At 38.0% G+C, this 14,900-nt stretch overlaps 1 protein-coding gene across 5 annotated transcripts in view; it reads left to right on the forward strand.

Moving 5' to 3' along the window:
• LOC126281330 (phosphatidylinositol phosphatase PTPRQ-like) overlaps positions 1–14,900 on the forward strand; it is a 410,186-nt gene that overhangs the window by 178,460 nt on the left and 216,826 nt on the right. The gene's annotated exons all lie outside the window — the stretch shown is intronic.

A 14,900-nucleotide genomic window follows, 5' to 3' on the forward strand; every position in this document is an offset into this window, starting at 1 on the left:
TTCGCCTGTCTCATACATCTTGCTCACCAGCTGGTAGAGTTTTGTCATGACTGGCTCTCCCAAGGCCGTCAGTAGTTCTAATGGAATGTTGTCTACTCCGGGGGCCTTGTTTCGACTCAGGTCTTTCAGTGCTCTGTCAAACTCTTCACGCAGTATCGTATCTCCCATTTCGTCTTCATCTACATCCTCTTCTATTTCCATAATATTGTCCTCAAGTACATCGCCCTTGTATAAACCTTCTATATACTCCTTCCACCTTTCTGCCTTCCCTTCTTTGCTTAGAACTGGGCTGCCATCTGAGCTCTTGATATTCATACACGTGGTTCTCTTCTCTCCAAAGGTCTCTTTAATTTTCCTGTAGGCAGTATCTATCTTCCCCCTAGTGAGATAAGCTTCTACATCCTTACATTTGTCCTCTAGCCATCCCTGTTTAGCAATTTTGCACTTCCTTTCGATCTCATTTTTGAGACGTTTGTATTCCTTTTTGCCTGCTTCTTTTACTGCATTTTTATATTTTCTCCTTTCATCAATTAAATTCAATATTTCTTCTGTTACCCAATATTAATGCATAATTTATTAAGTGTTAGTTGTTAACTCTGAGAGAATATTGTGAACTGTGGTATATTAATTTAATAACATAATAATCTGACTTTGTATTAAATATGGTTTTATTCATTAACTTATTATATATTGCCATCCTCAGATACTATGGACTCTGTGTGTATAATTTCAGCTGGTGTCTGGGTACCATAAAATTCTTTTTATTTCTTGTGTTGTATGAGCAGTTGAAATGATTCTCATTCAAAAAAAATTTTCTGTTGTGTAGGAAGATTATAATTTCATAAATATGTATGGAGGAAACAGAAACTGCAGTTTCTGCAATAATGGGCGAGAAGTTGGTTTCTGCTCCACAGTACTGATGTATCCAATAATTTTCTTCTTCAGTTTTACTTTTCAAGACACACTATTTGAACTTCACCACAAAACTGTACCACACCTAATGACAGAGTGAGAATAACTATAATGTGCTATTTGTGTACTCGTATCAGTAGAATTTGCTAGGATTTTCATTGCCAATACAGAACTGCTTAATTTATTTGACAGAAAATCAGTTTGAGCATACTTTTAGTCCAAGGAATTTGACCCTGTCAACTTCTTCCACAAATTGATTGTTATGTTGTATTTTAAGTGCCACTGATTTTAAATATTTGGTTTCGAAGTGCACCATATAGGTTTTTGCAATGTTTGCTTTCAACCCATTAACTGGTACCAGTTTTATATGGTATTTATTTATTTATTTTATTTATCCACAAAATCATGTTCATGACATGGGTCACAAGTTACAGCAAAGAATCATTGAAGCATAATACTTTTTCTTACATTGACTATATGACAGAATACATAAAATACATATCTACCTTACAGTCATTTAAGATTGACATATTAGAGTAAATTAAAGCTACACATGACATAAATTGGTCTCCATAAATTCAGCAACAGAATTAAAACAATGCTGGAGCAATATACTGTTAACTTTGTTCCTGAAAGAGTTTTTATTATTCTTGACTGAACAAGGTAGTTTATTATAAAGTATGCTGCCTATGTGGCTCACACGATCATGGCATTTACTGAGTCTCTGATTATCTAGATGAATGTTGCTTACACCGTGGGTGTCATGATCATGAATGTCATTATTTGTTTTGAAGAGATGAATATTCTTACTGAAAATGAAACAGTCTCTAGGATGTATATACATGGTACAGGTACTATTCTGAGTTCTTTAAAGACTGGTTTGGTAGGTGTGTGCAGCGGCAATCTTAACATGACCTTGAGAATTCGCTTTTGCATAACGAATATTTTCCTATTCATTGCCCCCCAGACTGGAATGCCATATGAGAGGACTGAGTTCACTAGTGCAAAGTATACAGTTTTAATGGTGGTCACATCACAGCTTTGGCTAAGAATTCTGAAGGCATAGCACAGGCTACTCAATTTATGCAGTAGTTTCTCTCTGTGGATATTCCACTGCAGTGCTATCTATCCAGAGACCTGAGAATTTAGTGTCACTGACTTTTTCAATAAATTTCTTGTCCATAATTAGTGGTTCTATATGTGTTGTATGGTTGTTTGATGGGCAGAAGACCATATCTGAATGGGCTGTTCTTCCGTCATTTGTTGCTATTTCTACCAGATGCCCTCTGTTTGATAGATGTTACTGGAACCAGTCATTACAGAATCCTCTTATACCATATGCATCCAGTTTGTGGAGTAGTAGTGGGTGGTTGACTTTTTTTTGTTATTTGTTATTTATTGATCATCCATTTTATCATATACAATGATATAGGAGTTGTCATGTAACATTATATGAATTTCTAACTATACAGTAAATTAATAACATAGGCCTACGGTGGTAACACATATATAAACATATATCTCGTGCAGCATATAACAGAGAATAAAAAAACAAACAATAATTAATTATTTATAGTGAATACTATTTTCATACATTTGTTTTTCAGATATGACTTATCATTATCATTGACCACTATGAATAATAGAACAAGCAATAATTAATTAATTATAGTGTGTACAGGCAGACTATTTTCATACATTTGTTCAAATATGAATTATCATTATCATTGAGCAATATGTCACTATGTTCTGAAAATCCATGTGCTTTGTAACACTGTAATATTATTTAAGCTCATTTAAAAAAAAATGTAAAACTTTTCTATCTTTTTTATGCTTAAGGGAAGAGCACCAAAAATGATTTTGGGTGATATATTGCACTTTTGTGATATTGAGCTGTTTTGTGTGTTTCTCTGTGGAAATCATTCCTGTGTGTTGTTGGGTAGTCATGGCACTCACTATTTAAAGAAGAAAATTGGGGGTGAGATTTGGAAAAGCAGATACTTTTGTAGATATATAAAGATGGAAGCGACATTATTTGAAATTCAATTTCCCAGATCAAATGCTTTTGTGAGGTCAATAAAAAGTCCAGAAGCATAATGCTTTTCATTAAATGCTTCATCAGTAAATGAAAAGAGAGCCTCATTGATTGATTTATTTTTACGAAAACCAAACTGCTGTGCTGTTAGTAGGGAGTTGTTTACAAGAAAGGAAATTATACGGGTATACACAATTTTTTCAATTATTTTGGACACATTTGGGAGAAGGGATATGGGTCGGTAGTTGTAGACTTCATGTTTGTCCCCTTTCTTGTGTAATGGAACTATCTTGGAGGTTTTGAGAGTTTGAGGAAAAATGTCAGTATTCATTGAGCAGTTGATTATGTTGCAGAGTGGTTGGCAACCTGTTTTATTACATAGGCAGGTAGACCATCCAAGGCCAGATGAGAGGGAACTTTTCATGATAAAGCTCAGAATTCTTTCTGATCATCACCATCTTCATTGAAGTCCTGTCAACAACTGCAGTACTTATCTTAGATGACTATTTTCAAACCTTACAGGTTCATTTGCAAGCCTGGCCTATTGAGCCTGCTCACATTAAGATATCGACACTCACAGAAAAATCTGTACTTCCTAGTGCCATCTAATGGCTTTTTGGGAACAAGAACCATAGGTACACCCCATGGACTGACACTATGTTCAATAATTCCATCAGCCAGCTGTTGATCAAAGAATGCAGATATCTTACGACCCTACATGGTTCCCTAATTACTAGTGCATTATTGCTCTTGGTATTCTGACTGGTCTTGTTGGTAGTGAATCAGTCAGATTAAGTAAATCTTTAAACTCCAGTAACAAGGTTTCCATTGCTTTCCTATTATTCCCTTGTAAGTACTTCACTTTCTCATGTAACGCAGATTCATTGATGGTTTGCTTGCTGTAAAGTTTCTCTCTTGATTGATCTATAACATCCTCATCTCAGACATCTAAATTAGCAATCAGTAAACATTTTGGTATATTCGCCTTATCCACTCCAAAATTATTAAGACCAAGCAGAACCATAAAATTTTCATCTACTTCACTGACACACACTACATTCCTGCATGCAAAACAGTGTGACTTATCCAGCTAATCACTACTCTCTAAAGATTTTACAACACACAATACTTCCTTTGGTAAATCTGCACCTACAATAACCCAAACTAGCTTTCCTGTATGCTGGACAAGTTCATTAGACAGCTGGCCAAACTTTTGCACTTTATTAAGAATCTCATGGTACACAATATATGTCTTTGTGTCACTGACTAACCATAACCTAGGCATATTTACACACATTTAGTCTCTCCAGTTGCCCAGTTTAGTAATAGCGAAAGACAGGCCCATCTTTGATGATTAGTAGAAGGAATGGGTATACTCAACATGTTTTCATCTCTCCTGAATCAGACTGTACTTGCCTGCTAGTGGCCTGTACTTTCTTCATATGCATCTTTACTCTCCTTCTATTCAGCATTAGACTGTAACAATTTATGTAATTATTTACATTTTGTGTATGTAGGCCATCAAGCTGATGACTTTTGCAAATGTCTTATGTAGGTTGAGCAGATTAATATACACTCCTGGAAATTGAAATAAGAACACCGTGAATTCATTGTCCCAGGAAGGGGAAACTTTATTGACACATTCCTGGGGTCAGATACATCACATGATCACACTGACAGAACCACAGGCACATAGACACAGGCAACAGAGCATGCACAATGTTGGCACTAGTACAGTGTATATCCACCTTTCGCAGCAATGCAGGCTGCTATTCTCCCATGGAGACGATCGTAGAGATGCTGGATGTAGTCCTGTGGAACGGCTTGCAATGCCATTTCCACCTGACGCCTCAGTTGGACAAGCGTTCGTGCTGGACGTGCAGACCGCGTGAGACGACGCTTCATCCAGTCCCAAACATGCTCAATGGGGGACAGATCCGGAGATCTTGCTGGCCAGGGTAGTTGACTTACACCTTCTAGAACACGTTGGGTGGCACGGGATACATGAGGACGTGCATTGTCCTGTTGGAACAGCAAGTTCGTTGCCGGTCTAGGAATGGTAGAATGATGGGTTCGATGACGGTTTGGATGTATCGTGCACTATTCAGTGTCCCCTCGATGATCACCAGAGGTGTACAGCCAGTGAAGGAGATCACTCCCCACACCATGATGCCGGGTGTTGGCCCTGTGTGCCTCGGTCGTATGCAGTCCTGATTGTGGCGCTCACCTGCACGGCACCAAACATGCATACGACCATCATTGGCACCAAGGCAGAAGCGACTCTCATCGCTGAAGACGACACGTCGCCATTCGTCCCTCCATCCACACCTGTCGCGACACCACAGGAGGCGGGCTGCACGATGTTGGGGCGTGAGCGGAAGACGGCCTAACGGTGTGCGGGACCGTAGTCCAGTTTCATGGAGACGGTTGCGAATGGTCCTCGCCGATACCCCAGGAGCAACAGTGTCCCTAATTTGCTGGGAAGTGGCGGTGCGGTCCCCTACGGCACTGTGTAGGATCCTACGGTCTTGGCGTGCATCTGTGCGTCGCTGCGGTCCGGTCCCAGGTCGACGGGCACGTGCACCTTCCGCCGACCACTGGCGACAACATCGATGTACTGTGGAGACCTCACGCCCCACGTGTTGAACAATTCGGCGGTATGTCCACCCGGCGTCCCGCATGCCCACTATACGCCCTCGCTCAAAGTCCGTCAACTGCACATACGGTTCACGTCCACGCTGTCGCGGCATGCTACCAGAGTTAAAGACTGTGGTGGAGCTCCGTATGCCACGGCAAACTGGCTGACACTGATGGCGGCGGTGCACGAATGCTGCACAGCTAGCGCCATTCGACGGCCAACACCGCGGTTCCTGGTGTGTCCGCTGTGCCGTGCGTGTGATCATTGCTTGTACAGCCCTCTCGCAGTGTCCAGAGCAAGTATGGTGGGTCTGACACACCGGTGTCAATGTGTTCTTTTTTCCATTTCCAGGAGTGTATATAACACTTACTTACAACAGTGGTACATACATTCATCTTAATCCTCTAAATTATATTACATGTTACAACAGAGGGCAAGTAGTTTAGAATCCAGAGTGAATATAAATAAGGCTGTCAACTCCCTGAGGAACAGCTTTGCTTCACAAGTTTTCAAAGCATGTGGCAGCTTGTTGAACCACATCTGCCAATTAATATAAGGACTACTGTCAGTTATTCTTAATTTTGTCCTCTGCCTGAAGTAGTAAGATTTTACAAATACACTGGAAACTCCATGTAGGAATATCAAGAACGTAGGAAAGTATAGATTGCTACTTACTGTAAAGAAGACATATTAAGTTGCAGATAGGCATGATTAAAAGACTTTCACATGTAGCTTTCAGCCGCAGACATCTTTAGTAAGGAGAGACATATACACATAATGTTCACACACACACCCACCCACCCACCCACACACACACACACACACACACACACACACGCACACGCACACACACACACACACACACACACACACACACACACACACACACACACACACACACACACACACCCAAGCAGGCACACATCATTCAAACGCAACCACCAACTCCAGCATTCTGGCCTGAGATGCTAGAGTTCATGGTCATGTGTGTGTGTGTGTGTGTGTGTGTGTGTGTGTGTGTGTGTGTGTGTGTGTGTGTGAATGTTGCATGCATATCTCTCATTACTATTGAGAATTGTGGCTGAAAGCTACACGTGAGCATGTTTTCATCATACCTGTCTGCAACCTGACATGTCTTTTTTATAGTAAGTAGCAATCTATCTCTTCCTACATTGCTTTACAAGTACAAGGGTTAAACCGTTAAATATTCATGTTGGACAAAGTTTTCATGATGGGATTCTCTGGAAATTTAGTCCTTGCATTAACCTAATGGCTCTTTTCTGCAGTACTAATATTCTATTTATGTGCAGGTCTGCTGCACAACCCCACAGGTCAATACCATAATTAAGCAATGGACATCTTTCCATAGTAAACAGTTTTTAACATTTAACTTGGGACTATTTTTGACAGCTGACTTATCAGATTTTCTCACATGCAGAATTAATGTGGTTTACCCAATGTAGAGTATTGTCCTGGTGGACACCAAGACATTTTATGTTATCTATTTCTGCTGATGTAATATCACAAATCTTGTTTATTTTAATCTCATGAGAATCAGCTGTTTTAAATTTTAGTAGCTTGGATTTATTGATGTTGGTGTTTAGTCCCTGGTGTAGAAAATTAGCGGTTACTCCTGCCACCCACTTAGTTGCAGCTGAGTGTAATGCCTCAAAGTCGTTTTCATAAACCAAGAAGAAAAAGTGACAAAGGATTGATCCCTGGGGTACCCCCTGGATTACTATATCTTTAGAAGACTGGAAATCTATTATCTTACTATCTAGCTTACATGAAAGTTTTGTACAGTTTTTGCGAGATGCCAAGTATGTGGTGAGTGATTGCATAGATGTGTCCTTAAAGTTGTAAACCTTCAATTTCTTGATGGGCAACCCATGGTTGACTAAGTTGACTAGATCTAAGAATGTGCCTCCTGTCTTCATACCTTGGTCTTGAAGGGTATAAAGTTTATGGAGGAATTCAGAAATTGTAGTTGTTGTGCACTGATCTTTCTGAAAGCCATGCTGTGTTTCTGTTACTGATTTGTTCTTTGTAAGACAAGCATAGCACTGAGAAATGATAACCATTTCAGAAACCTTACTAAAGGTAGGGATCAATGATATTTACGTTCCTAAACTTCAACAATGTCTTGCAACGTTGCCCCACCTGTTTCTGCCATTTTTGTAATCTCAATCTGCCATTATACTAGAAAAATTGAGGGGACTTTACCTAAAATGCAAAACAAGAAACAAATTACATTAATCTGTGTGCCATACCTTGGCTCAGGGGGATTCTGTACAATATTGTGCCTCATGGTTAACCATCTACGAGTATTACATGGATCCACTACTGCCTTAGTACTTGACAACTCATGCCTAGATAAAATATAAAATCGACACCTCACAGGCCGAAGGTAATAATAATAATAGTAATAATAATATTTATTTGTCCATAATAAGTTTACAGTCTTCTCATCAACAGTTTTTCTACATTAATAAAGACATCATGCCATACATACAGTATAATGAATATTTACAACAAGAGCACATTATATAAATGTTTACCACCATTAACATACTGTCAATAATGGAGCTCAGAAATCTTTGAGAGAGTATAAACACTTTTTTGTTTAGCATCTGTTTCAGTTTTCCTTTAAAAAGATTTTGATGGAGCTGTTTTATATTAGTTGGCAATCTGTTATAGAATTGTCTTCCTGTTTCATGTGGACTGTGATCTGTAGCTCTTTTATCAGTCAGTACCCCATGATAATCTCATCTGATTCATGTGTTGTAATTTTGAGTATCTCTGTTCATTACATTCAATTCATCACTCTCTTTTATAACCATCATAGTCTTAAGGAAATACAATGAATACAATGTCAGTAGATTATAATTTTTGAAGTTGTCTCTACAGGATTGGTTTTTACTCATATTGGCAATTATCCTAATTGTTCTCTTTTGAACCCTGAACATCCTATCCATATAGATTGTGGGTGCCCCACTCCAAAAATCAATGCCATATTGCAAATGTGAGTGAATTAATCCATAACATTCTTATTTAATGGTAAGAGGATTTATTACATTTGAGTGATGTTTCAGTAAGTAAATATTGCAGCTAAACTATTTACAGATGTGACTGATATGCTCTTCCCATGTAAGATGTCCATTAATAATGATGCCTAAAACCTTATGTTAATTGGATGTTTCAAATGTAGACAGTGACTCAGTATGATATTGGTTACAATTCATCAAGAACTTCATTACAACAGTCATAGCCTTATTCAGTTTACCCTTATTCACTATTAGATATTCTGTCATCAGTTCAGACTTCTCTTTACTGCTTTATAAATCGAGCTAATCAGTACATTCCTGGATAATAAATGATGTGTCATCAGCATGGATCACTATCTTTGATTTTTGTGACTGTGTTATGTCATTAATATATACAGTAAACAAAAATGACCCAAGAATATTTCCCGGGGAACTCCACAGTTAAGAGTTTTGTTTGCTGATTTTGCTAATAGGATTTTATTTTCATCTTATAGCACAGTCTAGTACACTATCTTCTATTTCAGAGCTACAAACCCAAGGAGTTTAGTGCAATTCTTTTAGGTGGTAGGTTTCTAATTTGGACAATAATACTGCATAATGAACTGAATCAAAGGCCTTAGACTAATCTAGAAAAATCCAAATGACTTTGCTTCCTTCATCCAGACTCATTAACAGTTAATGGATGTGGATCTTTCTTTTTGGAACCTATGCTACAAGGTGTTTCATGTGAAAAACCATCCCAGTTGGTGTAGAGTTACTCTCAAGGAACCTGCCAAGTGCTGGGGTTAATGAAATTGGCCTAGATTCTTTATATCAGTGGTTGCTCCCTTTTTATACACTGGTTGCGTCTACATAATTCTTAAAAGTTCAGAAATAGTCTCTTGGCCAACTGAACAGTTTATTAAGTAATGTAGATTATATGTCACCCCAGCCACAGATGTTTTTATTTTGAGTTTTGAGATTATTTCCATTACCTCGTATTCTGTTTCACTCATCATGAAATATGAATTACACATTTTAACTGAGTTTGTTTGTAGCATTAGTTCAATTTCTTCTCTTTGTGTTCCATATTCCAAGCTGTTTTACCAATATTTTTGGATTCACTTATCTGTTCAGCATAATAGTGTGCTTTTAGAGTCTTCAGGCATTCCCTGTTTGTTTTCCTGATGTATTTGTTTTTCATTGTAAAGTGTGGTAATTTTATACCTTGGAACAACACATATAAGTCTTTCATATTTTCCCATAATTTGTGGATGACTGGAGGAGTCTTAAGAATCTTTGCCTACCATGATTTTCTTAGTTTCTTTACTATTGGACACACCCAATTAAAACACTGGTTAAATATATCATGGAAGTGACCTCACTTCTCATTAAGATCATCTTATTTGTGTCTTGTGCTAGCCTCTGTTTGGAAGATTTTCTCAATGTTTATTGTGGTCAGTTTTTCTTTCATAAATGAGTAGGTTACTATGTGGTCTGTCTTAATCAATGTTGATACAGCTCTATGGCCCAAGAGATAGTTTTCAATAGTTCTTACCACTAATTCTTCCCTACTTAAAATCGTGAACAGGTGGTCAATGCAGGTTTGTGAGTCAGAGTTTATCTGACTGGTAATTAATATATATGGATACGGGTGTAGCAATGTACCAAGTCAGAATACCTAAGATAATTTACGGCAGACTTTTCTAAAACTGCTATGATACTGGGAGAGATCCACATGCTCCCACTATTAGACAAAAGTAACCTTCCAATTTCTGTGGATGTTCCTGTGGTCCATACATAAAAGAGAAAAAAAATCAATGAAAGACCGCTACTCACAACACAACATAGTATTGAACTGGAATCTGTAGCAGTAAAGCTTGAGAAATTGACAGGCAATATCAGCTATTGATGCTGTAGATGTGCAGGTATGGTACCAGGTGTAGACATCTCAACAAATGGCAACCATTTCTGATACCAAATATAGAGGGTTGGAGCCATGGCCTCTATGGTTGTCAGGATATTGTGTTGCAGACTGCAGGCAATGCAGGGTGGGAGATGGGGGGTGTGAGGATGGGATCCATTACAAGTTGAAAAGCAATAGTAAGGCATTGTCAACAGAATGCACATTCATTGCCTGTGGATATACAGTTATTTTCTTTGGGGTGTTCACTAGCCACACAAGCAAGTGAACCTCACACATGGCTGGTATGTGCTGACACCTGCACACCTTGCAGTCTCAGATGCTGCAGTGGTACACACAGTGAGCCACTACATCATAGGAGGTTGCTCACCGACTCACTGCATACACTGTCAGCATGGTTCTAGTGGCCAGCAGTATGGCTTACTGATTAGCATATTATCAGGGCTTTCTCATAGACATAATAGACAGTGTTCTGAAAAGACACTCAGCTGTTTTGCACAAGATGGTTATAGTCATAAAGAGTTACATCACAGCCCTTCAGTGAGAGAATGGCCAGTGAGACTAGAGTCTGCTCATAGAAGTAGGTCTGGGGCAGCAGCTAGCATCACTCCCCCAGGATGATTCTAGTATAGAAGCTCACCATGTACCAAGGCCCACAGGGTGCCTGGTTATACGGGTTGCCCACTCAAGTCTTTTCATCAGCAAAGGTGAAGACAAGATGGCAGCAGCCCACAGCAGCCAAGTTGGTCAGGCTGGCTGACTGTTGCAGTTTACATTGAAGTCATCTAGATGGATCGCAGATGGAGCATTGCAGGTCCCACCTTACAACTGGTTAGAAACAAATTGAGATCTGGTGTTTGGAAGTCAGAGCATTTGTCCCAGTTGGCCTATGCTGATGATGTTATCTTGTGGCAAGCATGATTGTGGCTTATTTCTCTGAACCTGTCTCTGCTCTACACCAAACTGTTGCGTCCCAGCTCTTCACTTTGGTCATTTAGTTTGATTATGTCTGCAACAACTTCATGCTTTAAAGCCACTCTTGTGTATGACTCGTGTTGTTACTTCAATGTGCTTCGTCAAGAGACCGATGTTCTGCTTCCTTCCCCACTGCCAGTTTGGTCATCCAGCTCAGGTGGTGTGTGGCAGATAACACAGTGGTGTGCCCATGCTACACATAATATTGGCTGTTTTTCCTTGTTTGCATTTGATCTTGATATTGTGTGCTAGTCTGCCTTGGCTTCAGCTCTGGCACTCTCAGCAGCTAGGGATAACTTTAAAATTTTTTCATATCAACCATGTATAGCATTCTGGACTGCAACATTATGAACAAGTTTGCCAAATGATACTGTACTATTTTCAGCACACCAAACTCAGATGTACAGAAAGGTAATATTGAAATTTTCCAAGAATTAAATGTTGTGTTTGTTATGACAATGAAATTTGAGAATATTATTTGGTAAGCTACAAAATTTTGAAATGTGACAAAATATTCTTTGAAACATAGAGAAATAGCAGTTTAAAATTAGATAAATTAATCGTGGAATTTTGATAGCATTTGGTTTCATTGAATCTTAAATCTTGACTATGTCCTTGAGTAAAATATTTGCATATAGAATATTTATGTCACTGTATTAAATTAAATGTGTCTTACACTATAGAGATGGATCAGAAAAATACCTTTGGCAAAATAATCTTGACATTACAGGTAAATACAGTGTATAAATTAGGTATTAAAATGGGAATATTTACATTAGGGGTGACATCAGTGTAATTAGAGCTATTCCAGTTTGCTACATCTCGATCCACTTCTTCTTGTCTTTCTTACCAAGCTCCATTTAACTTGTTTTTTTCTTCTTCCTTTTTTGCCTTTTTTCTGCAATGTTTCAATGGAGGCTTTTATTACATCAAAATTTTAAAATGTACACTCTTGATGTAATGCTAAGACTAAAAAAATAACACTTCAACATGTTTTTGTCATACAGCTTATTACGAATACATGTGATACTCTTATAATAAAATTTTCACTATAATATTTTTTGTGATGCTTCTGAATATGTTTTTGTTTTGGGCCTACACTATAAGAGTGCAATGAATATGATAATAACTTTAGAATGAAGTGTTATGAAGATGGAAATGAAATTACGTGATTATTCCAAAACATGAAGTGGTTGTAGAGTTTCATGCTATTGTCTTGCAAACAGTTAGTGTAAAAATTTTGTTGTGCTTCTTTTCATTAATCTACTTCAAAGTAGATTTGATTTAATTAAGATCACTCATAAACAATCACACGTGTGATAGCCAAATATATGAATGACAATGTTACTACACTCTTAATCCATTATTTAACACAATCCACTATTGGTTGAGTTTGTCAAGAACAACCAACAGGATTTAGATAAAATAAATGAAATCTTGCTGTTGTTGTGGTCCTCAGTCCTAAGACTGGTTTGATGCAGTTCTCTACACTACTCTACCATGAGGAAGCATCTTTATCCCTGTATAACTGCTGCAGCATACATTCTTTTGAAATTTATTACTATATTCATCCCTTGGTCTCTCTCTACAGTTTTTATCCTCCACAGTTCCCTCCAATACTAAATTGACATCTCAGAATGTGTCCTGTCAACCGATGGCTTCTTTTAGTCCAATTATGCCATAGATTTCCTTTCTTTCTGGTTCTATCCAGTACCTTCCCATTGGTTACCTGATCTACCAGTCTAACCTCCAGCATTCTTCTGTAGCACCATATTTTAAAAGCTTCTATTTTCTTCCCATCTGAACTGCTTATTGGCCACATTTCACTTCTGTACAAGGCTATATTCCAGACAAATATCTTCAGTACAGACTTCCTACTGCTTAAAATTATATTTGTTAACAAATTTCTCTTATTAAAAACCACTTTCTTTGCCATTGGCATTCTACACTTGATATCTTCTGTACATTGGCCACCATCACTTATTTTGCGGTCCAAATGTAGAAACTCATCCACTACTTTTTGTGTCTCATTTCCTAATCTAATTCCCTCAGCATCATCTGATTTAATTTGACTACATTCCATTATCCTTGTTTTTTCTTTTCTTAGTGTTCATCTTATATCTTCCATTCAAGAGACTGTCTGTTCCATTCAACTACTCTTCCAAGTCCTTTGCTTTCTCTCACATAACAACAATGTCATTACCAAACCTCAAAGTTCCTTATCTAAATTTTTCTTTGGTTTCCTTTACGACTTACTGAAATTACAGATTGGCTAACACTGGCAATAGGCCGCAATTGTATCTCAACCTGTTTTTAACCACTGCTTCCCTTTCATGCCTCTCAACTTATAACTGTTGTCTGTTTTCTGTACAAATAGTATATAACATTTCACTCCGTGTATTTTTCCCTGCTACCTCCAGAATTTCAAAGAGTGTATTCATGTTAACATCATCAAAAGCTTTTCCCAAATCTACTAAAGCTATACACATAGATTTGCCTTTCCTTAGCCTGCCTTCTAACATATTTCATAAGGTCAATATTGCCTTGTGTCTTCCTGTATTTCTCTGTATCCAAACTGATCTTCCACAAGGTCATCTTTTACCAGATTTCCCATTCTTCTGTAAATAATTCACTTTAGTATTTCGCTACTGTGATTTATTAAACTGATAGTTTAATAATATTCATGCTTGTCCACACCTACTTTCCTTAGAATTGCAATTATTATATTCTCAAACAATGGAAGCTCCAGATAGCTATATCAACAATGAAGGAAAAGACAGATTGCTACTTACTATGAAGAAGATATGTCAAGTTGTAGACAGGCACAATAAAAAAACATTCACATATAGCTTTCAGCCATGGCCTTAATTAATAAAAGACACACAACATGCACTGTTCACACACATGCATGAGCAAGCACACCTTGCGCATACACGACCGCCAGCTCCAACCTTCCAGCCTGAGATGCTGGAGTTGGCGGTCATGTGTGTGTGAATGGTGCTTATGTTTGTCTCTTTTACGATGAAGGCTGTGGCCAAGAGCAAATATGTGAGTGTCCTTTAATTGTGCCTGTCTGCATCTTGACATGTCTTCGTCATGGTAAGTAGCAATCTGTCTTTTCCTACATTGTTGAATTATCACATTCTTCTTGAAGTCTTAGTGTATTTCCCTTGTTTCATATATCTTGCATACCAGGCAGAATAGTTTAGTTATGGCTGGCTCTCCTGAGAATATCAATAGTTCTGACAGATGTTGTTTACTCTAGGGGTGTTGTTACCCTTAGAAATTGTAGAAAATTAAAGTAGGTAGATCACACTTTATTAAAAAAGTAAGTGGGTGGAAGAATTTACCTGTTGATTTGTAGTTGAAAGATTGGTAATAGAGACTATAGAT

The sequence above is a fragment of the Schistocerca gregaria genome, chromosome 7 (assembly GCF_023897955.1).
Source record: "Schistocerca gregaria isolate iqSchGreg1 chromosome 7, iqSchGreg1.2, whole genome shotgun sequence".
Lineage (NCBI taxonomy): Eukaryota > Metazoa > Arthropoda > Insecta > Orthoptera > Acrididae > Schistocerca > Schistocerca gregaria.